At 44.4% G+C, this 23,515-nt stretch overlaps 1 long non-coding RNA gene across 1 annotated transcript; it reads left to right on the plus strand.

The window, feature by feature from the left end:
• Positions 1 to 17,669: 17,669 nt before the first annotated feature.
• LOC139405675 (uncharacterized) lies at positions 17,670 to 23,487 on the plus strand. The gene is made up of 3 exons (XR_011633897.1): positions 17,670 to 17,686; positions 17,911 to 18,183; positions 22,769 to 23,487. It is a non-coding gene; the product is annotated as an uncharacterized lncRNA (long non-coding RNA).
• Positions 23,488 to 23,515: the final 28 nt, after the last annotated feature.

The raw sequence follows: 23,515 nt of genomic DNA on the forward strand, positions 1-23,515 counted from the left end.
AAACTGGGTCTGGTGGGTAAGAGAGGACAAGGAGGGCAGGTGCTGATAAACTGGGTCTGGTGGATAAGAGAGGACAAGGAGGGGAGGTGCTGATAAACTGGGTCTGGTGGGTAAGAGAGGACAAGGAGGGCAGGTGCTGATAAACTGGGTCTGGTGGATAAGAGAGGACAAGGAGGGGAGGTGCTGATAAACTGGGTCTGGTGGATAAGAGAGGACAAGGAGGGGAGGTGCTGATAAACTGGGTCTGGTGGATAAGAGAGGACAAGGAGGGGAGGTGCTGATAAACTGGGTCTGCTGGGTAAGAGAGGACAAGGAGGGGGGGTGCTGATAAACTGGGTCTGGTGGATAAGAGAGGACAAGGAGGGGAGGTGCTGATAAACTGGGTCTGCTGGGTAAGAGAGGACAAGGAGGGGAGGTGCTGATAAACTGGGTCTGGTGGGTAAGAGAGGACAAGGAGGGGAGGTGCTGATAAACTGGGTCTGGTGGGTAAGAGAGGACAAGGAGGGGAGGTGCTGATAAACTGGGTCTGGTGGGTAAGAGAGGACAAGGAGGGGAGGTGCTGATAAACTGGGTCTGGTGGGTAAGAGAGGACAAGGAGGGGAGGTGCTGATAAACTGGGTCTGGTGGGTAAGAGAGGACAAGGAGGGGAGGTGCTGATAAACTGGGTCTGGTGGGTAAGAGAGGACAAGGAGGGGAGGTGCTGATAAACTGGGTCTGGTGGGTAAGAGAGGACAAGGAGGGGAGGTGCTGATAAACTAGGTCTGGTGGATAAGAGAGGACAAGGAGGGGAGGTGCTGATAAACTGGGTCTGGTGGATAAGAGAGGACAAGGAGGGGAGGTGCTGATAAACTGGGTCTGCTGGGTAAGAGAGGACAAGGAGGGGAGGTGCTGATAAACTGGGTCTGGTGGGTAAGAGAGGACAAGGAGGGGAGGTGCTGATAAACTAGGTGTGGTGGATAAGAGAGGACAAGGAGGGGAGGTGCTGATAAACTGGGTCTGGTGGATAAGAGAGGACAAGGAGGGGAGGTGCTGATAAACTGGGTCTGGTGGGTAAGAGAGGACAAGGAGGGGAGGTGCTGATAAACTGGGTCTGGTGGGTAAGAGAGGACAAGGAGGGGAGGTGCTGATAAACTGGGTCTGGTGGGTAAGAGAGGACAAGGAGGGGAGGTGCTGATAAACTGGGTCTGCTGGGTAAGAGAGGACAAGGAGGGGAGGTGCTGATAAACTGGGTCTGGTGGGTAAGAGAGGACAAGGAGGGGAGGTGCTGATAAACTGGGTCTGGTGGGTAAGAGAGGACAAGGAGGGGAGGTGCTGATAAACTAGGTCTGGTGGATAAGAGAGGACAAGGAGGGGAGGTGCTGATAAACTGGGTCTGGTGGATAAGAGAGGACAAGGAGGGGAGGTGCTGATAAACTGGGTCTGGTGGATAAGAGAGGACAAGGAGGGGAGGTGCTGATAAACTGGGTCTGGTGGGTAAGAGAGGACAAGGAGGGGAGGTGCTGATAAACTGGGTCTGGTGGGTAAGAGAGGACAAGGAGGGGAGGTGCTGATAAACTAGGTCTGGTGGATAAGAGAGGACAAGGAGGGGAGGTGCTGATAAACTGGGTCTGGTGGGTAAGAGAGGACAAGGAGGGGAGGTGCTGATAAACTGGGTCTGGTGGGTAAGAGAGGACAAGGAGGGCAGGTGCTGATAAACTGGGTCTGGTGGATAAGAGAGGACAAGGAGGGGAGGTGCTGATAAACTGGGTCTGGTGGATAAGAGAGGACAAGGAGGGGAGGTGCTGATAAACTGGGTCTGGTGGGTAAGAGAGGACAAGGAGGGCAGGTGCTGATAAACTGGGTCTGGTGGATAAGAGAGGACAAGGAGGGGAGGTGCTGATAAACTGGGTCTGGTGGATAAGAGAGGACAAGGAGGGGAGGTGCTGATAAACTGGGTCTGGTGGATAAGAGAGGACAAGGAGGGGAGGTGCTGATGAACTGGGTCTGCTGGGTAAGAGAGGACAAGGAGGGGAGGTGCTGATAAACTGGGTCTGGTGGATAAGAGAGGACAAGGAGGGGAGGTGCTGATAAACTGGGTCTGCTGGGTAAGAGAGGACAAGGAGGGGAGGTGCTGATAAACTGGGTCTGGTGGGTAAGAGAGGACAAGGAGGGGAGGTGCTGATAAACTGGGTCTGGTGGGTAAGAGAGGACAAGGAGGGGAGGTGCTGATAAACTGGGTCTGGTGGGTAAGAGAGGACAAGGAGGGGAGGTGCTGATAAACTGGGTCTGGTGGGTAAGAGAGGACAAGGAGGGGAGGTGCTGATAAACTGGGTCTGGTGGGTAAGAGAGGACAAGGAGGGGAGGTGCTGATAAACTGGGTCTGGTGGGTAAGAGAGGACAAGGAGGGGAGGTGCTGATAAACTGGGTCTGGTGGGTAAGAGAGGACAAGGAGGGGAGGTGCTGATAAACTAGGTCTGGTGGATAAGAGAGGACAAGGAGGGGAGGTGCTGATAAACTGGGTCTGGTGGATAAGAGAGGACAAGGAGGGGAGGTGCTGATAAACTGGGTCTGCTGGGTAAGAGAGGACAAGGAGGGGAGGTGCTGATAAACTGGGTCTGGTGGGTAAGAGAGGACAAGGAGGGGAGGTGCTGATAAACTAGGTCTGGTGGATAAGAGAGGACAAGGAGGGGAGGTGCTGATAAACTGGGTCTGGTGGATAAGAGAGGACAAGGAGGGGAGGTGCTGATAAACTGGTTCTGCTGGGTAAGAGAGGACAAGGAGGGGAGGTGCTGATAAACTGGGTCTGGTGGATAAGAGAGGACAAGGAGGGGAGGTGCTGATAAACTGGGTCTGGTGGATAAGAGAGGACAAGGAGGGGAGGTGCTGATAAACTGGTTCTGCTGGGTAAGAGAGGACAAGGAGGGGAGGTGCTGATAAACTGGGTCTGGTGGGTAAGAGAGGACAAGGAGGGGAGGTGCTGATAAACTGGTTCTGGTGGGTAAGAGAGGACAAGGAGAGGAGGTGCTGATAAACTGGGTCTGGTGGATAAGAGAGGACAAGGAGGGGAGGTGCTGATAAACTGGGTCTGGTGGGTAAGAGAGGACAAGGAGGGGAGGTGCTGATAAACTGGTTCTGCTGGGTAAGAGAGGACAAGGAGGGGAGGTGCTGATAAACTGGGTCTGCTGGGTAAGAGAGGACAAGGAGGGGAGGTGCTGATAAACTAGGCCTGGTGGATAAGAGAGGACAAGGAGAGGAGGTGCTGATAAACTGGGTCTGGTGGGTAAGAGAGGACAAGGAGGGGAGGTGCTGATAAACTGGGTCTGGTGGATAAGAGAGGACAAGGAGGGGAGGTGCTGATAAACTGGTTCTGGTGGGTAAGAGAGGACAAGGAGAGGAGGTGCTGATAAACTGGGTCTGGTGGATAAGAGAGGACAAGGAGGGGAGGTGCTGATAAACTGGGTCTGGTGGATAAGAGAGGACAAGGAGGGGAGGTGCTGATAAACTGGGTCTGGTGGGTAAGAGAGGACAAGGAGGGGAGGTGCTGATAAACTGGGTCTGGTGGATAAGAGAGGACAAGGAGGGGAGGTGCTGATAAACTGGGTCTGGTGGTAAGAGAGGACAAGGAGGGGAGGTGCTGATAAACTGGGTCTGGTGGGTAAGAGAGGACAAGGAGGGGAGGTGCTGATAAACTGGGTCTGGTGGATAAGAGAGGACAAGGAGGGGAGGTGCTGATAAACTGGGTCTGGTGGATAAGAGAGGAGGGGAGGTGCTGATAAACTGGGTCTGGTGGATAAGAGAGGACAAGGAGGGGAGGTGCTGATAAACTGGGTCTGGTGGATAAGAGAGGACAAGGAGGGGAGGTGCTGATAAACTGGGTCTGGTGGGTAAGAGAGGACAAGGAGGGGAGGTGCTGATAAACTGGGTCTGGTGGATAAGAGAGGACAAGGAGGGGAGGTGCTGATAAACTGGGTCTGGTGGATAAGAGAGGACAAGGAGGGGAGGTGCTGATAAACTGGGTCTCTGGTGGATAAGAGAGGACAAGGAGGGGAGGTGCTGATAAACTGGGTCTGGTGGGTAAGAGAGGACAAGGAGGGGAGGTGCTGATAAACTGGGTCTGGTGGATAAGAGAGGACAAGGAGGGGAGGTGCTGATAAACTGGGTCTGGTGGATAAGAGAGGACAAGGAGGGGATGTGCTGATAAACTGGGTCTGCTGGGTAAGAGAGGACAAGGAGGGGAGGTGCTGATAAACTGGGTCTGTCTGGTGGATAAGAGAGGACAAGGAGGGGAGGTGCTGATAAACTGGGTCTGCTGGGTAAGAGAGGACAAGGAGGGGAGGTGCTGATAAACTGGTTCTGGCTGATAAACTGGGTCTGGTGGATAAGAGAGGACAAGGAGGGGAGGTGCTGGGTAAGAGAGGACAAGGAGGGGAGGTGCTGATAAACTGGGTCTGCTGGGTAAGAGAGGACAAGGAGGGGAGGTGCTGATAAACTGGGTCTGCTGGGTAAGAGAGGACAAGGAGGGGAGGTGCTGATAAACTGGGTCTGGTGGGTAAGAGAGGACAAGGAGGGGAGGTGCTGATAAACTGGGTCTGGTGGATAAGAGAGGACAAGGAGGGGAGGTGCTGATAAACTGGGTCTGGTGGGTAAGAGAGGACAAGGAGGGGAGGTGCTGATAAACTGGGTCTGGTGGGTAAGAGAGGACAAGGAGGGGAGGTGCTGATAAACTGGGTCTGGTGGGTAAGAGAGGACAAGGAGGGGAGGTGCTGATAAACTGGGTCTGGTGGGTAAGAGAGGACAAGGAGGGGAGGTGCTGATAAACTGGGTCTGGTGGGTAAGAGAGGACAAGGAGGGGAGGTGCTGATAAACTGGGTCTGGTGGGTAAGAGAGGACAAGGAGGGGAGGTGCTGATAAACTGGGTCTGGTGGATAAGAGAGGACAAGGAGGGGAGGTGCTGATAAACTGGGTCTGGTGGGTAAGAGAGGACAAGGAGGGGAGGTGCTGATAAACTGGGTCTGGTGGGTAAGAGAGGACAAGGAGGGGAGGTGCTGATAAACTGGGTCTGGTGGATAAGAGAGGACAAGGAGGGGAGGTGCTGATAAACTGGGTCTGGTGGGTAAGAGAGGACAAGGAGGGGAGGTGCTGATAAACTGGGTCTGGTGGATAAGAGAGGACAAGGAGGGGAGGTGCTGATAAACTGGGTCTGGTGGATAAGAGAGGACAAGGAGGGGAGGTGCTGATAAACTGGGTCTGGTGGATAAGAGAGGACAAGGAGGGGAGGTGCTGATAAACTGGGTCTGGTGGGTAAGAGAGGACAAGGAGGGGAGGTGCTGATAAACTGGGTCTGGTGGGTAAGAGAGGACAAGGAGGGGAGGTGCTGATAAACTGGGTCTGCTGGGTAAGAGAGGACAAGGAGGGGAGGTGCTGATAAACTGTGTCTGCTGGGTAAGAGAGGACAAGGAGGGGAGGTGCTGATAAACTGGGTCTGGTGGATAAGAGAGGACAAGGAGGGGAGGTGCTGATAAACTGGGTCTGGTGGGTAAGAGAGGACAAGGAGGGGAGGTGCTGATAAACTGGGTCTGGTGGGTAAGAGAGGACAAGGAGGGGAGGTGCTGATAAACTGGGTCTGGTGGGTAAGAGAGGACAAGGAGGGGAGGTGCTGATAAACTGGGTCTGGTGGGTAAGAGAGGACAAGGAGGGGAGGTGCTGATAAACTGGGTCTGGTGGATAAGAGAGGACAAGGAGGGGAGGTGCTGATATATATATATATATATATGGACTTGGTCGTTTACCAAATAGGGCTATCTTCTGTATACCCCCCACCTTGTCACAACACAACTGATTGGCTCAAACGCATTAAGAAGGAAGGAAATTCCACAAATGAACTTTTAAGGCACACCTGTTAATTGAAATGCATTCCAGGTGATTACCTCATGGCACTGGTTGAGAGAATGCCAAGAGTGTGCAAAGCTGTCATCAAGGCAAAGGGTGGCTATTTGAAGAATCTCAAATATACAATACATTTTGATTTGTTTAACACTTTTTTGGTTACTACATAATTCCATATGTGTTATTTCATAGTTTTGATGTCTAAACTATTATTCTACAATGTAGAAAATAGTACAACTTATTAAAACCCTTTAATGAGTAGGTGTGTCCAAACTTTTGACTGGTACTGTATATATATTTGTTTTCATATTATATGTATTTTTTATTGCACTCAAGATAGAAAATGTATACGAACAACTACTAACAGGCGCACACAGATAATGACTACATCTCATCTGCCCAGACCTGCATGCTCACACCACCATCCCTAGTGCGTGCATGATTGTTTGCCACTTGGCCCTTAACGTGCTTTTCTCGTATGCCAAAGATGATTCAAATATATTATTTTTCTTGGCTGATAACAATGTATTCTGGAGAAATCCAGTCTGTTTGTGCCAACATTCCACTCCTTGCCACTCCTCATTATGCTAGACATGACGAACAGTGGCAAGGAGTGTAATGTTAGCACAGACAGACTGGATTTCTCCAGGTTACTTATACAGCTGTATTCAGATGCATTAAGACATTTACTGGTCTTATACCTCTATTTAAAAAAAAAACTATAGCACAACCAAGTATTTTGACTAAAGTACATTACACGACTAATCGCTCACGCCTGTTAGGCACTGTTTTTCCTGTTAAAACCTGTTGAGGCTAGGGGGCAGCATTTTCACTTTTGGATGAAAGGTGTGCCCAGAGTAAACCGCCTCCTACTCTTTCCAAGATGGGAATATATGCATATTATTATTACTGGTGGATTTGGATTGAAAACACTCGGAAGTTTCTAAAACTGTTTGAATTATGTCTGTGAGTATAACAAAACTCATATGGCAGACAAAAACCTGAGAAGAAATCCAAACAGGAAGTGAGAACTCAATTTTGAAAACAGTGCCATTTGATGTCCATCTTAGATATGGATGAGCATGCACTTCCTAGGGCTTCCACAAGATGTCACCGTCTTTAGATTCTGGTTGTATGATTCTACTATAAAGGAGGGGCTCATAATAGCTCTTTTACTGAGTGGTCTGACAGAAAGCCTCGGTCTCATTGCGCTCGGTCACTAGAGAGTGTTCTTGCTTTCCAATGCGTTTCTTCAGATAATGAAATTCTCCGGTTGGAATCTTATTGCTGATTCATGTTTAAAACATCCTAAATATGGATTGCATACATCATTTGACTTGTTTCTACGACCTGTAACGGAACTTTTTGAGTTTGTCTGGAGGAATTGCTTGTGCTTTTTGAGGATTGAATGCTGGGCTGAACAAGCTAACAACAAGTGGATAAATGGTGGGCTTTATGGAACAAATCAGTCATTTATTGTCGAACTGGGATTCCTGGAACTGCCTTCTGATGAAGATATTCAAAGGTAAGTGAATATTTATAGTGTTTTTTGTAGCTTCTGTTGACGGCAAAATGGCGGCTATTTCTTTGGGTTCTGAGCGCTGTTCTCAGATTATTCTTTTTCCGTAAAGTTAAAAAAAAAATCTGACACAGCGGTTGCATAGAGGATACGTTTATCTTTAATTCTGTGAATAACACTAGCATCTTTTATCAATGTTTATTGTGAGTATTTCCGCAAAATCACCGGATGTTTTGGAATCAAAACATTACTGCACGTAACGCGCCAATGTAAACTGAGATTTTTTTTACATATGTGTGTATATATATATATGCACATTATCGAACAAAACACACAATACATGTATAACATGATGTCCTATGAGTGTCATCTGATGGAGATAATCAAAGGTTAGTTATTCATTTTATCTATATTTCTGCTTTTGTGACTGGGAAAAATGGCTGTGTGTGTTTTTGAATTTGGTGGTCATCTAACATAAATATATGTTATGTTTTCGCTGTAAAATATTTAAAAAATCGGACACGATGGGTAGATTAACAAGATGTTTATCTTTCATTTGCTGTATTGGACTTGTTAATGTGTGAAAGTTAACTATATTTTTTGTCAGCTGAATGGGAGGGGGTGTTCCCTTTAGGGAACTCCTTGCCATAACAAGTTTAATGATGGCGAGGGCAGGTGTTTGGCAGGCATGAGCGAAGGACACTGTGTGCTAACTAGCTAGTCCGTGGAGGACTCCGGTACACAGCAAGCGGAAGGCCTGGGGTGACGGGGTGACACCGCGTGCTAGCTAATTAGATAACTAGCAAGCTAACTAGCTCATGGTGTCGCAAGCTAGCTAGAACACAGTGATGCCCCAGCCTCCTGCCCGCTGTGTACTCCGGCACACAGCAGGCAGGGGGACACTGTGTGCTAGCTAGCAGGACTCCGGTACACAGCAGGCAGGGGGACACTGTGTGCTAGCTAGCAGGACTCCTGTCCTGGTCAGTCCCTGGATGGGAGACCAGATAGTGCTGGAAGTGGTGTTGGAGGGCCAGTAGGAGGCACTCTTTCCTCTGGTCTAAAAAAATATCCCAATGCCCCAGGGCAGTGCCCCCAATATAACATATATTTAGATTTCTTGAACACCTTTTTGATTACTACATGATACCAGATGTGTTATTTCATAGTTTTGATGTCTTCACTATTATTCTACAATGTACAAATATAGAAAAAACCTGGAATTAGTAGGTGTGTCCAAACTTTTGACTGGTACTATGTATATATTTATTTGTTTTCATATTATTATTATTATTTTTTATTCCACTCCAGATAGGAAACATATATATACGAACAACAAATTACAGATGCCCACAAACAATGACTACATCTCATCTACCCAGACCCGGATGCTCACACATCCCTAGTGTCTGCATTAATGTTTGCCACTTGGCCTGAAATTGTACCAATTTGATTTTCTCGGTTGCCCATGCTAAATCAATGATGGCCCCCTGGTCGGTAATTGAGACCATGATTACTACAAGTTTAGATAGCTGGCTAGACTAATTGACTAATCTAAAACATGTTTGCTGACATGGGTAAGTGACTGTCAGTGACTGAAATAAGAAGAAGACTGCTGATGCAAAACCACATTTCGAAATTGCACCTTGTGTATTCTACTATTCCAAGCCTATTCCCTATATAGTGCACTACTTTTGACAGGTCCATAGGGCTCCATTGAAGGGAAAAAGCCAAAGGAAACACTGCCTTCTTTCATTGGTCTTGTTACCTCTCTGAAAGCAGCTTTTCTTTGGGGTGTTGTCGCGGGTGCCAGACCCCCACTACGCTCTTCTTAACAGGCCCATCCACCTCAAACCCCCCAAGAGTGTGGGACATTAGGCACAGCTCTGAGGAACAAGAGTGTGGGACATTTGGCACAGCTCTGAGGAACAAGAGTGTGGGACATTAGGCACAGCTCTGAGGAACAAGAGTGTGGGACATTAGGCACAGCTCTGAGGAACAAGAGTGTGGGACATTAGGCACAGCTCTGAGGACAAGAGTGTGGGACATTAGGCACAGGACAAGACAAGGAGACAGTAGTATGAACCTATTAATACAGACGCATTCAAATACATTGGACATACTGAACATTAACAGAGACCATGCATTTGATAAGGCTTTGTAATATACAACCTACATGGTCTGATTATGGGTCCAGGTGAGGGTTTACAGTTTAAAACGTGTGTTGTTGCCTGAGAAACTGGAAAATAAAGGCATATGCTCCTTCACCATAGTGTCCATTGAGTTTGATCTCTTTCTCAATAACGCAGTAAGTGATGACAGTACGGGCAGGAATCTCCAGAGACAGACTGCTGTCATTGAGCAGACTGCTGTTCTCCTTCACAGACACCTGTGGGTTGACAAGACAGAAACCTCACATCTGGGGTGTATTAACTACGAACCAAACGGGACAAAACAAGGAGGGACCTACCTGAATTGGTCCAGTAAGAAACTCAGCTTTTGTTGCAAAACTCTTTCTATAGTAAGGGAACACCCCCCTGAAATGGAAAAAAATGAATGGGAAGTCATTGGCACTGGACAAACCATATACACGGTGTCCAATACCACTCAATTCGGCGTTGTTTCGTTCAAAGTTGATTGCAAATGCCATATGGCAAATGCCAGGTGTAACACTTTAAAAATCCAACAGGTGGCGAGCGCGCTCCACCGTGGTTTTTCATATTGCAAATGCAACACAAGTCAACATCCAAAAGCAAAATTTTGAAAAAATCAAAAACCTAGCAACCCCTTAAAAAAGTGCTTTCTGGACCATCTTTTGAAATTCTTTAGATTTCTTTTGTCAATTACACATGTGTAAGAACTGTAGAATATACTTTTGTCAACTTTTATTATCATATATATATATTTTTTAAACTTGTGCATAAGGCGTATGTTTTGTCCATTTGCAATATGATTTCATAGGAAGTCAAAAGTCAAAGTCAAAAGTCACTTTTTTTTGGGCCAAATGCCATAAGAAATTTGACGTGCTCAAAAATCCTGCAGAAATGCAAAATTGACTGGCCTGATGAAAACAGGATGGCCGGGCAGTGATAGTGGTTCCTTTCCATCGCTCGTTGTGTTGACTTCATCATGTCCATTTGGTGATGTTTTTTCACTGTTGAATCATATTGCAAGTGCACGTGCATTTGCAATATGTTTCAATGGGCATTTACCATCACGAATTTGGCATGCTCAGAAATCCTGCAGAAATGCAAAATTGACTGGCCTGATGAACACAGGATGGCCGGGCAGTGATAGTTGCTCCTTTCCATCGCTCGTTGTGTTGATTTCATCATGTCCATTTCGTGATGTTTTTTTTCACTATTGAATCATATTGCAAATGTACGTGCATTTGCAATATGTTTCAATGGGCATGTACCATCACGAATTTGGCATGCTCAAAAATCCTGCAGGAAAGCGAAATTGACTGGCCCGATGAACTCTGGATGGCTGGGCAGTGATAGTTGTTCCTTTCCATCGCTCGTTAGGGTTGATTTCAGAATGTCACTTTGGTGGTACCTCACTGTTAAACATATTGCAAATGGACAATAGTCACCAGCAAGACACCGTCCATCAGTCAATTAGATATCATTCTGACACCAAACTGATACAAACCAAACCCACTTTTTCCAACACATTTAGTAGCCAACTATCACATACTTCAGAGCTGGCCCATAATTCACAACGTCTTCTGTTCAAACCATAATAAAAACCCAAAACACGTAGTTACGTTTTAGCTGCGGGTCCAGTCCTGACATTATGTGTAGGCCTATGTGAGGCGACCCCGAATCCCAAGTTTTGGCTCGATAGGTCATTTGGTGCCCGAGCAAGACCCTAATTGGTGCTGAAAATCCACTTTTTTCCATGCCTTGCTACGGGGTCCTTGAATGAGCAATCGGACAGAAACGTTGGATCCGTCTATATGGGCCAAGGCGGTCGTAATGCACCTAGTCTTGCGACTCGGGGACATTTCTAAATGTCGTCATTTTCGTGATGCAAAAATGAATTGAAGTTATTCCAAAGGGGCTGTTTCTCGGTCCGAGAACCTTCTAGAGCCACGTAACTCACCACGCACTATCAACCTGAGGTCTAGAACATGATTCCAAAGTTTCAGAACTCTAGGTCTGACGGTTCTTTAATAGTTCGAACAAAGTTAACTCATGCAGGCAGTGTATGTCTCTTCGCACCCCAATGTGTCCCTCCTTCCAAGCTGTGTGTGTGTGTGATTTAGTTTTTCTTTGAAATTTTATGGGAAAAATGACTGATTTACAGTTCATGGGGGTTCTGACTTTTTTTAACCCTTCGAAACAGCCCCTGTGACACCAATTATGGCACTTACGGTTGGCACAGGAAGCTATAAGTCAACACATATCCTCACTGGGGTATGCTTTTACAGAATCCTGAGTTTTAAGTCTTTACGTTAAGAACTGTCTGATTTACACAGGGTTGAATGCACTATTTCTATCATGGATATTCACTTTTAGGGTGATTTTAACCACTTCCGGTTAGTCCAGGAAGCTTAGAATCAACACAGGTAGACCTCATAGTGGCCTGATGGACTGTCACCGAAGACAGGTTCATACGGCATTCATAACCCACATAGGCTTCAGGTTGAATTTAGGGGTGCAGGCAATGTATTCCTATGGGGAGAGAAGTCAATGCAAACTGTTTGATGTAAACACCTTCTTTTAACTGTTAAGGAATAATGCCACACGGTCAAGGTTAGGCTTGCACGGATCAGGAGGACCTCATGAACGTACCTGAGGTCGAATTGTGCTTCTCACCCTAACGGTTCTCTCACTGTCACCCAAAAGCAAATGACGTTGGGGGGCAGGCTTCATTTTGGGCCTACTTTTCTCATGGTCGCTGCGCTTAGACCGAGCGAGCTACGGTCAAGCGGGATATCTTGTTGAACTCGGCACGGCCTAGAGATTATGGTAATGCCATTGCCTGCTCTCTGTGTCTTTAAGCACCACACTTTGTCACTCCATCCTTGCTGTGTATGTGTGTGAGAGCTTTTCTTTGACATCACTGTTGGGAGAAATGACTGATTTACAGTTCAGGAGGGTTACCTAGTCACACATATGAAGTTTTGGAAAGACGTGACTTTTTTAACCCTTCGAAACAGACACTGTGACCCAATTAAAGGCCCTTACGGTTGGCACAGGAAGCTATAAGTAAACACATATATTTCTTAGGGTATGCTCTTACAGAATCCTGAGTTTAAAGTCTTTATGTTAAGAATTGACTGATCTACACAGGTTTGAATACAGTGATTTTCATAATGACAGGTTATGTGTTTCAAAACACTTTCAGGGTGAATTTAATCACTTCCGGTTGCTCCAAGAAGCTTAGAATCAACACAGGTAGACCTCATAGTGGCCTGATGGATTGTCATCGAAGACAGGTTCATACGGCATTCATAACCCACATAGGCTAAGTGACCCCAAAATTTTGAACGGTAGTGTATATGTATATATATTAAATATGAATCTATACAGAGTAAAGTACATGGTTAACTTCAACACTTGTAATATATAATATCCAAGCCTAACAAATAGAGATGATTAATGTAACAAATCCTATAACGCTCTTCATCTCTCTCCATCTACCTGGGTGCTCTTGGGCCCACAGAAGCTCAGCAGCTCCCCTAACTGCCCCCCCTGCTGGACCTCCTCTTTGACCGAACATGGCTGGGTCGTCACAATCCTCTCCTTCACCACCGCAACCACCTCCCTGGACTTCTCACAGGTCTGCTGGATCCCACAGTGGGACATGTCCAAAATCCTGAAGGAGAGACAAATAAATCAGAGAGTTGTCCTTTGATGAGGTCAAAGATGATTCAAATCTATTATTTTTCTTGGCTGATAATAATGTATTCTGGAGAAATCCAGTCTGTTTGTGCCAACATTCCACTCCTTGCCACTCCTCATTGTGCCAAACATGACGAACAGTGACAAGGAGTGTAATGTTAGCACAGACAGACTGGATTTCTCCAGGTTACTTCTACAGCTGTATTCAGATTCATTAAGACATTTACTGGTCTTATAAATCTATTTTTTTAAACTATAGCTACAACCTCAAAAATGTTTAAGGTTTTGTTGAAGGTCAATGTTGATGTATTTATTATTTTTGATTTGTATTCGTATTCCCCAGTCAGTCCATATGGTGTTGGGTAGTCAGACTACAGTCAGCCCATATGGTGTTGGGTAGTCAGACTACAGTCAGCCCATATGGTGTTGGGTAGTCAGACTACAGTCAGTCCATATGGTGTTGGGTAGTCAGACTACAGTCAGCCCATATGGTGTTGGGCAGTTATAATACAGTCAGTCCATATGGTGTTGGGTAGTCAGACTACAGTCAGCCCATATGGTGTTGGGTAGTCAGACTACAGTCAGCCCATATGGTGTTGGGCAGTTATAATACAGTCAGTCCATATGGTGTTGGGTAGTCAGACTACAGTCAGCCCATATGGTGTTGGGCAGTTATAATACAGTCAGTCCATATGGTGTTGGGTAGTCAGACTACAGTCAGCCCATATGGTGTTGGGTAGTCAGACTACAGTCAGCCCACATGGTGTTGGGTAGTCAGACTACAGTCAGCCCATATGGTGTTGGGTAGTCAGACTACAGTCAGTCCATATGGTGTTGGGTAGTCAGAATACAGTCAGTCCATATGGTGTTGGGTAGTCAGACTACAGTCAGCCCATATGGTGTTGGGTAGTCAGACTACAGTCAGTCCATATGGTGTTGGGTAGTCAGAATACTGTCAGCCCACATGGTGTTTTGGGCAGTTAGAATACAGTCAGCCCATATGGTGTTGGGTAGTCAGAATACAGTCAGCCCACATGGTGTTGGGCAGTTATAATACAGTCAGCCCATATGGTGTTGGGCAGTTATACTACAGTTAGCCCATATGGTGTTGGGTAGATAGATAACAGTCAGCCCATATGGGTAGTTAGAATACAGTTAGCCCATATGGTGTTGGGCAGTTAGGTTACAGTCAGCCCATATGGGTAGTTAGAATACGTACAGGTGAACTGAGTGTCCTTAGCTTAATGATGAGCTTTGAGGGCACTACGGTGTTGAACCCTGAGCTGTAGTCAATGAATAGCATTCTCTTTTTTAAAACTTTTTTTACCCCCTTTTTCTCCCCAATTGGTAGTAGTTTCTCATGTCTCATCGCTGCAACTCCCGTACGGACTCGGGAGAGGCGAAGGTCGAGAGCCATGCGTCCTCCGAAACACAACCCAACCTAACCGCACTGCTTCTTTGCGCCCGGCCCGCCACAGGAGTCGCTAGTGCGCGGTGGATATCAAGGATATCAAGGATATGGTTTGTTGGAGGGCATAGCGGGAAATCTTCTAAGGTTCTGGGTTAGAGTCCCGCTCCTTGAAAGCGGCAGCTCTAGCCTTTAGCTCAGTGCGGATGTTGCCTGTAATCCATGGCTTCTGGTTGGGGTATGTACGTACAGTCACTGTGGGGACGACGTCATCGATGCACTTATTGATGAAGCCAATGACTGATGTGGTGTACTCCTCAATGCCATCGGAATAATCCCTGAACATATTACAGTCTGTGCTAGCAGAATAGTCCTGTAGCTTAGCATCTGCTTCATCTGACCAATTATTTTATAAACCGAGTCACTGCTGCTTCCTGCTTTGATTTTTGCTTGTAATCAGGAGGAGAGAATTATGGTCGGTTTGCAAAATGGAGGGCAAGGGAGAGCTTTGTGCACTGCTAGCCGAACTGCTTCTTGACACAACGCACATCCAACTCGGATCCAACCCGGTCGTCCCCACATCTCTGTGTGTGGAGTAAAAGTGGTCTTGAGTTTTTTTCCCCCTCTGGTTGCACTTTAACATGCTGATAGAAATGAGGTAAAACAGATTTAAGTTTCCCTGCATTAAAGTCTCCGGCCACTAGGACCGCTGCCTCTGGATGAATGGTTTCCTGTTTGCTTATGGCGGAATACAGCTCATTGAGTGTGGTCTTAGTGCCAGCATCGGTCTGTGGTGGTATGTAGACAGCTACGAAAAATACAAATGAAAACTCTCTAGGTAGATAGTGTGGTCTACAACTTATCATGAGATACTCTACCTCAGGTGAGCAAAACCTCGAGACTTCCTTAGATATCGTGCACCAGCGGATGCCACTGTTGTTTACAAATATGCATAGCCCACCAGCCCTTGTCTTACCAGACGCCCCTGTCTATCCTGCCGATACAGTGTATAACCAGCCTCCTCCTGTATGTTGATTATGTCGTCTTTTAGCCACGACTCCGTGAAGCATAAGATATTACAGTTTTGAATGTCCTGTTGGTAGTTCAATCTTCCTCGTAGGTCATCGATTTTATTTTCAAATGATTGCACGTTAGCTAGTAGAACGGAAGGCAGTTGGGGTTTTATTTGATCACCTACAAATCCTCAGAAGGCAGCCCGACCTCTGACCCCATTTTCTCTGTCTTCTCTTCACGCAGATTACGGGGATTTGGGCCTGTTCCCGGAAAGCAGTATGTCCTTCACATCGAGCTCATCGCACTCATTGAAGGAAAAAAAGCTTCCAGCTCGTGGTGGTGAGTAATCACTGCTTTGTTGTACAGAAGTTATTTTCAGTCACAAGAGACGGTAGCAGCAACATTAAGTACAAATAAGTTACAAACAATGCAAAAACCGAGCAAAAAAACACAATTGTTCAGGAGCACGAAATATGTCAATTTTAAATTAAATAGATCCTCTCTCTAATCCTGAGAGTGATCTTCCTTGCAATTGCTCGAATAAACCTCATTGCTGATAAATGAGTTCTGCCTTATTCCTAGACTTAGTTTTCCTCAACACCGTCATATGCAGTGCATTCGGAAAGTATTCAGACCCCTTCACTTTTTACACATTTTGTTACGTTACAGCCTTATTCTACAATGGATTAAATAGATTTTCTTCCTCAGCAATCTGCACACAATACCCCATAATGACGAAGCGAACAGGTAGACATTTTTGCAAATGTATTAACATAAGTTTGTTAAAAAAGTTTGAAATATCCAATAAACGTTGTTCCACTTCATGATTGTGTCCCACTTGTTGTTGATTCTTCACCAAAAAATACAGTTTTATATCTTTATGTTTGAAGCCTGAAATGTGGCAAAAGGTCGCAAAGTTCAAGGGGGCCGAATACTTTCGCAAGGCACTGTACGTACACCGAGGTGCTTCTACGAACTAAACTGTGCTATGTTGAATTACATGTAAGAACCACTCCCCAATACTGCTTCACTGACATGAGGATGACAACACATCAAACCCCATTAATCTTCCCTGCAACTTGGCATGTACCAAGGACATAACAATGGACGACAGCCAATTCCCTGCTCTTAAACACAAAACAATACAGGCATGTTGATCCTTGAGTTCTAACTGCTTCTAGTGAAGTTATTTTCTCATCAAATAAAACAGAAGTGAAGAGCAGGAATGTAAGAGTGGAACAGGACAGTTTCCCAGTAAGGGGTTAAAGACAATCCTATGATTATGTAATTAATTCTTAGCTAATGCATTTAAGACATTATAGTATATCATTCTTAAGCAAGCTAATTAGCTTATATTTGTTTAATTCTTTTTTTTTTTAGAAAGAGATGTTGAAAATGGGCATGGATTGATTCAATTGATTAAACCAACCCAAATACGTATAGCTACACTCTTAGAAAAAGGGTTCCAAAAGGGTTCTTTGCATAGGGTTCTACCAAGAGCCGTTTTCATCTGAAGAACCCTTTTTGGAAAATGATGGTTATTTAAGGTAAAGGATTCTACCTAGAACTTTTTATATCCTGCTAACCCTTTTTGGAAGAAAGGGTTCTTTGATGATTATTTGGAAGGAAAGAAGGGTTCTACACAGAACCCTTCTGAATCTGAATAAGCTTTTTATTGTACCTTTATTGGAAACCACATACATGAGAACCTTACAGTGACATGCTAGCGGCTAGTCCACTGTTACAGCACAGTGTACAGTGGTACAGAGAAACCTACATAGAATTCACATAGAAACCTGCTATTTTATACAATGCATTGTGATTGTGGACTGGTTGGCATAGTTTGTTCCAGCTGTAATAGGACGCTACTGTATTTAATCAAACTAGGAAACAAACTGTGGGTGTATTTGGAATGCAGTTCCTGTGTCATTGTGAGAAGGGGGTGTGGCAAAGACACTCCTCTTATAGGCTTGTGACTGACACATCCCCTTCAGAGATTTAGCACTGACTGAGTACCTGGAGGAAGAAACGGTGAGAACCTGGTAGCTATAGAAGCTCTTGCAGATTACGTCAACAGAGATATGAAATACTGCTCTTCAGGATACACTGGATAAATATATTATGGGATAGAAAATGTCACATTTCATGCTTTGAGTGAAATGTAGTTTACAGTAGTTTGAATTGATGCTATTGAGAAGGCTTGCTTGGACTTGCATTTATTACTTTTTGTCTTTGTCCTTTCTGTTTGTCCTCAGCCTGAGACACCATTCTCAACCATCTCCTCATCTGTCTCCTTGACCTCTTTGGACTTATAGCTATGGCTACGTTTGCCTCAGCAACAGAAAACTTTGTGAAGAACGTGGATTCTGATGGCAACCTGATACCTGTGTCCTCCCTGAACAACTGTGGCAAGTTGAACCCTCTCTCACTGGTTCTCAAACAGTCACCTTTCTTTATGAAAACCAAATACACGCCTACTAAGTTGACCCTCGATGATGTGTTTACCAAAAATACACCCTTAAATCCAGGTAAACTCCTGATGCCTCATTTCTAACCGTATGTTTCACAGTAAATATCAACGTGCGACATTTCTTAAAATACGTACACATGAAAATATTGAGAATTAGAAACTTAGCGCATGTCACTTCCTAAAACTGTGCTCATGAATGAGCATTAAAGTCGAAATCACACAAACGTTTATTTCTCATAATGGAAATAGAATGCATATGAGTGAATGTGAGAAAACAGACGGTTTACAAGCATGAATGGTGGGTGTCATAAGATGTCAAATTAGAAAGGAAGTCTATTTTTCTCACGTCTATGTGGAGCAATGCCGGTCAAATTAGCGGATCAATTGCCAGAAAATAGACTGATTGTACATTGTTATGTCTGGAATTTTGTAATGTGTAGTTAAAAGCGCCAATGCTGATAAGTTTAACTATCAGTGCCAATACTATGTGTAGGCTAGGGCTAATGATAAACGGTGTAGCAATGCATGAATGCAACAAAATCCTATTCATTAACAACTGGATTGTGTTTCAGAATTATATATCAGCTGTCAATGTCATTTCTTTACAGTAGGCTATCACAATAGTAGCTTAATAAAGCCGAGTTGATTGATAAAGTATTTTCATAACCATATAACATGCCGTCAAATGTAACAGTTGAACAGACAGATTATATTTTACAGTGAAGCATTGAGTTCAAAAATTCTGCTGACAGGTCCAAAACTATTTGCCATTGTTTTTTGTAATTTGAGTAATTTAACAGACAATCTTATCCAGAGCAGCTTACAGGAGCAATTAGGTTTAAGTACCTTGCTCAAGGGCACAGATAGATTTTTCACGTGGTTGGCTCTTGGATTTGAACCAGTGACCTTTCGGTTACTGGCCCAATGCTCCTAACCCCTAGGATACCTGTTGCCCAGAAACTGGCATAGTCCTTTGGCGAATACAGCATAAATTATTGCAAAATATGAAAACATTCTGTCAACACCTCCAAAAACATCTGATCAAATTTTCCGTGGCTCACTGCTGTTGTCTAATTCCAATATTCTCCAAATGATACAGCATTATTGTCACCATAAAATGTGAATAGAGGGCGTGCTTTCCAGGCAGAGTTAAAATGCCTGTTCACTCACACAAAGTTTTTAAACGGGTCTGATGTATAACGGGAACTGCGAATGTATGGTGTCTGCCAAGTTTTTAAATCTCTATTTTTAACCATAGATAGGCCTACATATTTTTTTCAGAAATTGCACACGCAGCAAATATTTTGTGTGAAATTGATGCAATTGCTACAAATGGGCCTCATTTATAACTATTGCGTAAATGTCACACTAAATATCCTCTTTGCACCATTTCTGAAAAGAATACTATGTATAAAAATATAGATATTTATAAACTTGACACAAGCAGATATGCATGTTTCCCATTATAAATCAGACCTGTAGTAAAACTCTGCTTGGAAAAGTCCTCCATTCACCTTTTATGGTGACAATAACGCGGTATAATTTGGAACTATTGGAATTAGGCAACAGCAGTTTCTAAAAGAAAGAGCAATGGCACATTTTATCAACTGTTTTTGGAGATGTTGGCAGAAAGTTTTAAACTTATTCTGTATTTGGCAAACGACTGTTTCTGCCAATGGTAAATGGTGGTGGACCTGTCAGCAGAGCATTTCAATTCAACATGTCTTGCATTGACTGGACTACCTGTTAATTCTGAGACATTGTAAAGGAGAACAAATCAAAGAAAATACACAGCAGTTTCCTCACAGTGCTAGCATATATACTTCAATGGAAAATATCAATCACCTGTTTTTTTTTTTAAAATTTGACCCCTTTTTCTCCCCAATTTCGGGGTATCCAATTGTTGTAGTAGCTACTATCTTGTCTCATCGCTACAACTCCCGTACGGGCTCGGGAGAGAGGAAGATTGAATGTCATGCGTCCTCCGATACACTACCCATCCCAACCAGCCGCACTGCTTCTTAACACCCGGAAGCCAGCCAACCCGGAAGCCAGCCGCACCAATGTGTCGGAGGCTACCTTGGTTAGCGCGCACTGCGCCTGGCACGCCACAGGAGTCGCTGGTGCATGATGAGACAAGGACATCCCTACCGACCAAGCCCTCCCTAACCCGGACGACGCTAGGCCAATTGTGCGTCGCCCCACGGACCTCCCGGTCGCGGCAGGTTACGACAGAGCCTGGGCGCGAACCCAGGGACTCTGATGGCACAGCTGCCGCTGCAGTACATACAGCAGTACAGCGCCCTTAACCGGGAGGCTCAATCACCTGTTAAATTCAGCTGTGTAGCCTACTATAAACTGCACTACCTATGTGATTGCATAGCCTACAGCAAAACTTGAAATAAATAGCCTATCTATTTACTAGGCTACTAGGCCAAATTAAATGAGAGATGCGAATGCTAATTTGATGTATGGCTCCTTCAGATACATGAACCCATTACAGCCAGAGAAGGTGAGGAATGTAGTCTGCCGTCATGATCATCATAAAATAAATAGGAAATAGATTTCTGTGTCTATTTATACAGTATTAGATTCCAAAAATAAAACACAGATTTTCACTCTTCTCACTAACGGCACATGGCTCCTTTACAATACTTCAACCCCTAGATAGATATTGTGTGTACGTGTGGTCTAAAGTTTGCAGGAAGCAAGTTCAGTTTTTATAAAAGCAAACTTTTGTTGTATATTTAAGTTTATAAATCAGTCCATTTGATTTATAACAGGAAACATGAGTATGTGTGACATGCGCCAAGTTCATAAATGGCAATATTTGTATAGGTACATATTATTTGGATGTGTCTGTTATAGATATGTGATGGATGTGTCTGTTATAGATATGTGATGGATGTGTCTGTTATAGATATGTGATGGATGTGTCTGTTATAGATATGTGATGGATGTGTCTGTTATAGATATGTGATGGATGTGTCTGCTATAGATACAGTGCCTTGCGAAAGTATTCGGCCCCCTTGAACTTTGCGACCTTTTGCCACATTTCAGGCTTCAAACATAAAGGTATAAAACTGTATTTTTTGTGAAGAATCAACAACAAGTGGGACACAATCATGAAGTGGAACGACATTTATTGGATATTTCAAACTTTTTTAACAAATCAAAAACTGAAAAATTGGGCGTGCAAAATTATTCAGCCCCTTTACTTTCAGTGCAGCAAACTCTCTCCAGAAGTTCAGTGAGGATCTCTGAATGATCCAATGTTGACCTAAATGACTAATGATGATAAATACAATCCACCTGTGTGTAATCAAGTCTCCGTATAAATGCACCTGCACTGTGATAGTCTCAGAGGTCCGTTAAAAGCGCAGAGAGCATCATGAAGAACAAGGAACACACCAGGCAGGTCCGAGATACTGTTGTGAAGATGTTTAAAGCCGGATTTGGATACAAAAATATTTCCCAAGCTTTAAACATCCCAAGGAGCACTGTGCAAGCGATAATATTGAAATGGAAGGAGTATCAGACCACTGCAAATCTACCAAGACCTGGCCGTCCCTCTAAACTTTCAGCTCATACAAGGAGAAGACTGATCAGAGATGCAGCCAAGAGGCCCATGATCACTCTGGATGAACTGCAGAGATCTACAGCTGAGGTGGGAGACTCTGTCCATAGGACAACAATCAGTCGTATATTGCACAAATCTGCCCTTTATGGAAGAGTGGCAAGAAGAAAGCCATTTCTTAAAGATATCCATAAAAAGTGTTGTTTAAAGTTTGCCACAAGCCACCAGGGAGACACACCAAACATGTGGAAGAAGGTGCTCTGGTCAGATGAAACCAAAATTGAACTTTTTGGCAACAATGCAAAACGTTATGTTTGGCGTAAAAGCAACACAGCTCATCACCCTGAACACACCATCCCCACTGTCAAACATGGTGGTGGCAGCATCATGGTTTGGGCCTGCTTTTCTTCAGCAGGGACAGGGAAGATGGTTAAAATTGATGGGAAGATGGATGGAGCCAAATACAGGACCATTCTGGAAGAAAACCTGATGGAGTCTGCAAAAGACCTGAGACTGGGACAGAGATTTGTCTTCCAACAAGACAATGATCCAAAACATAAAGCATAATCTACAATGGAATGGTTCAAAAATAAACATATCCAGGTGTTAGAATGGCCAAGTCAAAGTCCATACCTGAATCCAATCGAGAATCTGTGGAAAGAACTGAAAACTGCTGTTTTGCAAGGAGGAATGGGAAAAAATGTCAGTCTCTCGATGTGCAAAACTGATAGAGACATACCCCAAGCGACTTACAGCTGTAATCGCAGCACAAGGTGGCGCTACAAAGTATTAACTTAAGGGGGCTGAATAATTTTGCACGCCCAATTTTTCAGTTTTTGATTTGTTAAAAAAGTTTGAAATATCCAATAAATGTCGTTCCACTTCATGATTGTGTCCCACTTGTTGTTGATTCTTCACAAAAAATACAGTTTTATATCTTTATGTTTGAAGCCTGAAATGTGGCAAAAGGTCGCAAAGTTCAAGGGGGCCGAATACTTTCGCAAGGCACTGTATGTGATGTGGTATAATAGCATAGAGTCCATTCAAATGTTGAACTTTCCCTCAGCTGTCAAGGAGTCTGAATTTGTGGACTACAGTGCAACATTTAGTGACAGCCGAGATGCCAGCGTAGACGTGGAGACAAAATTGGCGGCAGATGCAGTTAATGTAAACTTTAACATGGGGGCAAAACACGCCTCCACACACAAGTCGTCCCTTGGCAAACTGAAGAAAGAAGAGGTTGACCTGAAGTGGTTACAAAACAACTCAAAACACAAGTAAGCTACCCTTTTATATAGAGTCATAAAGTAGATCAGAGTCAATGGTTAGACATCAGAATGGGGAAGAGGAAGTTTGAAAGGAAAGTTACAAGTGGGTCTTTGTCCATGTGTAAACACACACTATGATCAGTGAAACATGCTAAAACATTTGTAACATAATGTGACTGTGCCCCTGGGAGTTGAAGTGAACAACATAACTCACACAAAATTCCAGCTAAAAGCGGAAACAATCAATTTGATGCGAGTCAACTTCATGCCATTTCCAAAACCTTGTATTTCTGTCGAGCGAGAGACAGTTTCAGGGACTTAAAAAAAAACTTACTGGCACCCCTAATGGAGAAAGTTCCAGATTTTGTCTAAATTGATTCAACGGCAGTTAACCTAGAGGTTAAGAGAGCTGGGCCAGTAACTGAAAGGTCACTGGTTAGAACCCCCAGAATCCACCCAAGGTGGAAAAATCTGCTGTTCTCTTGAACAAGGCAGGTAACAACCCAAAAACACATGCTCCCCGGAGACCGATGACTTGACCGTCG

The sequence above is a fragment of the Oncorhynchus clarkii genome, chromosome 3 (assembly GCF_045791955.1).
Source record: "Oncorhynchus clarkii lewisi isolate Uvic-CL-2024 chromosome 3, UVic_Ocla_1.0, whole genome shotgun sequence".
Taxonomy (NCBI): Eukaryota; Metazoa; Chordata; class Actinopteri; order Salmoniformes; family Salmonidae; genus Oncorhynchus; species Oncorhynchus clarkii.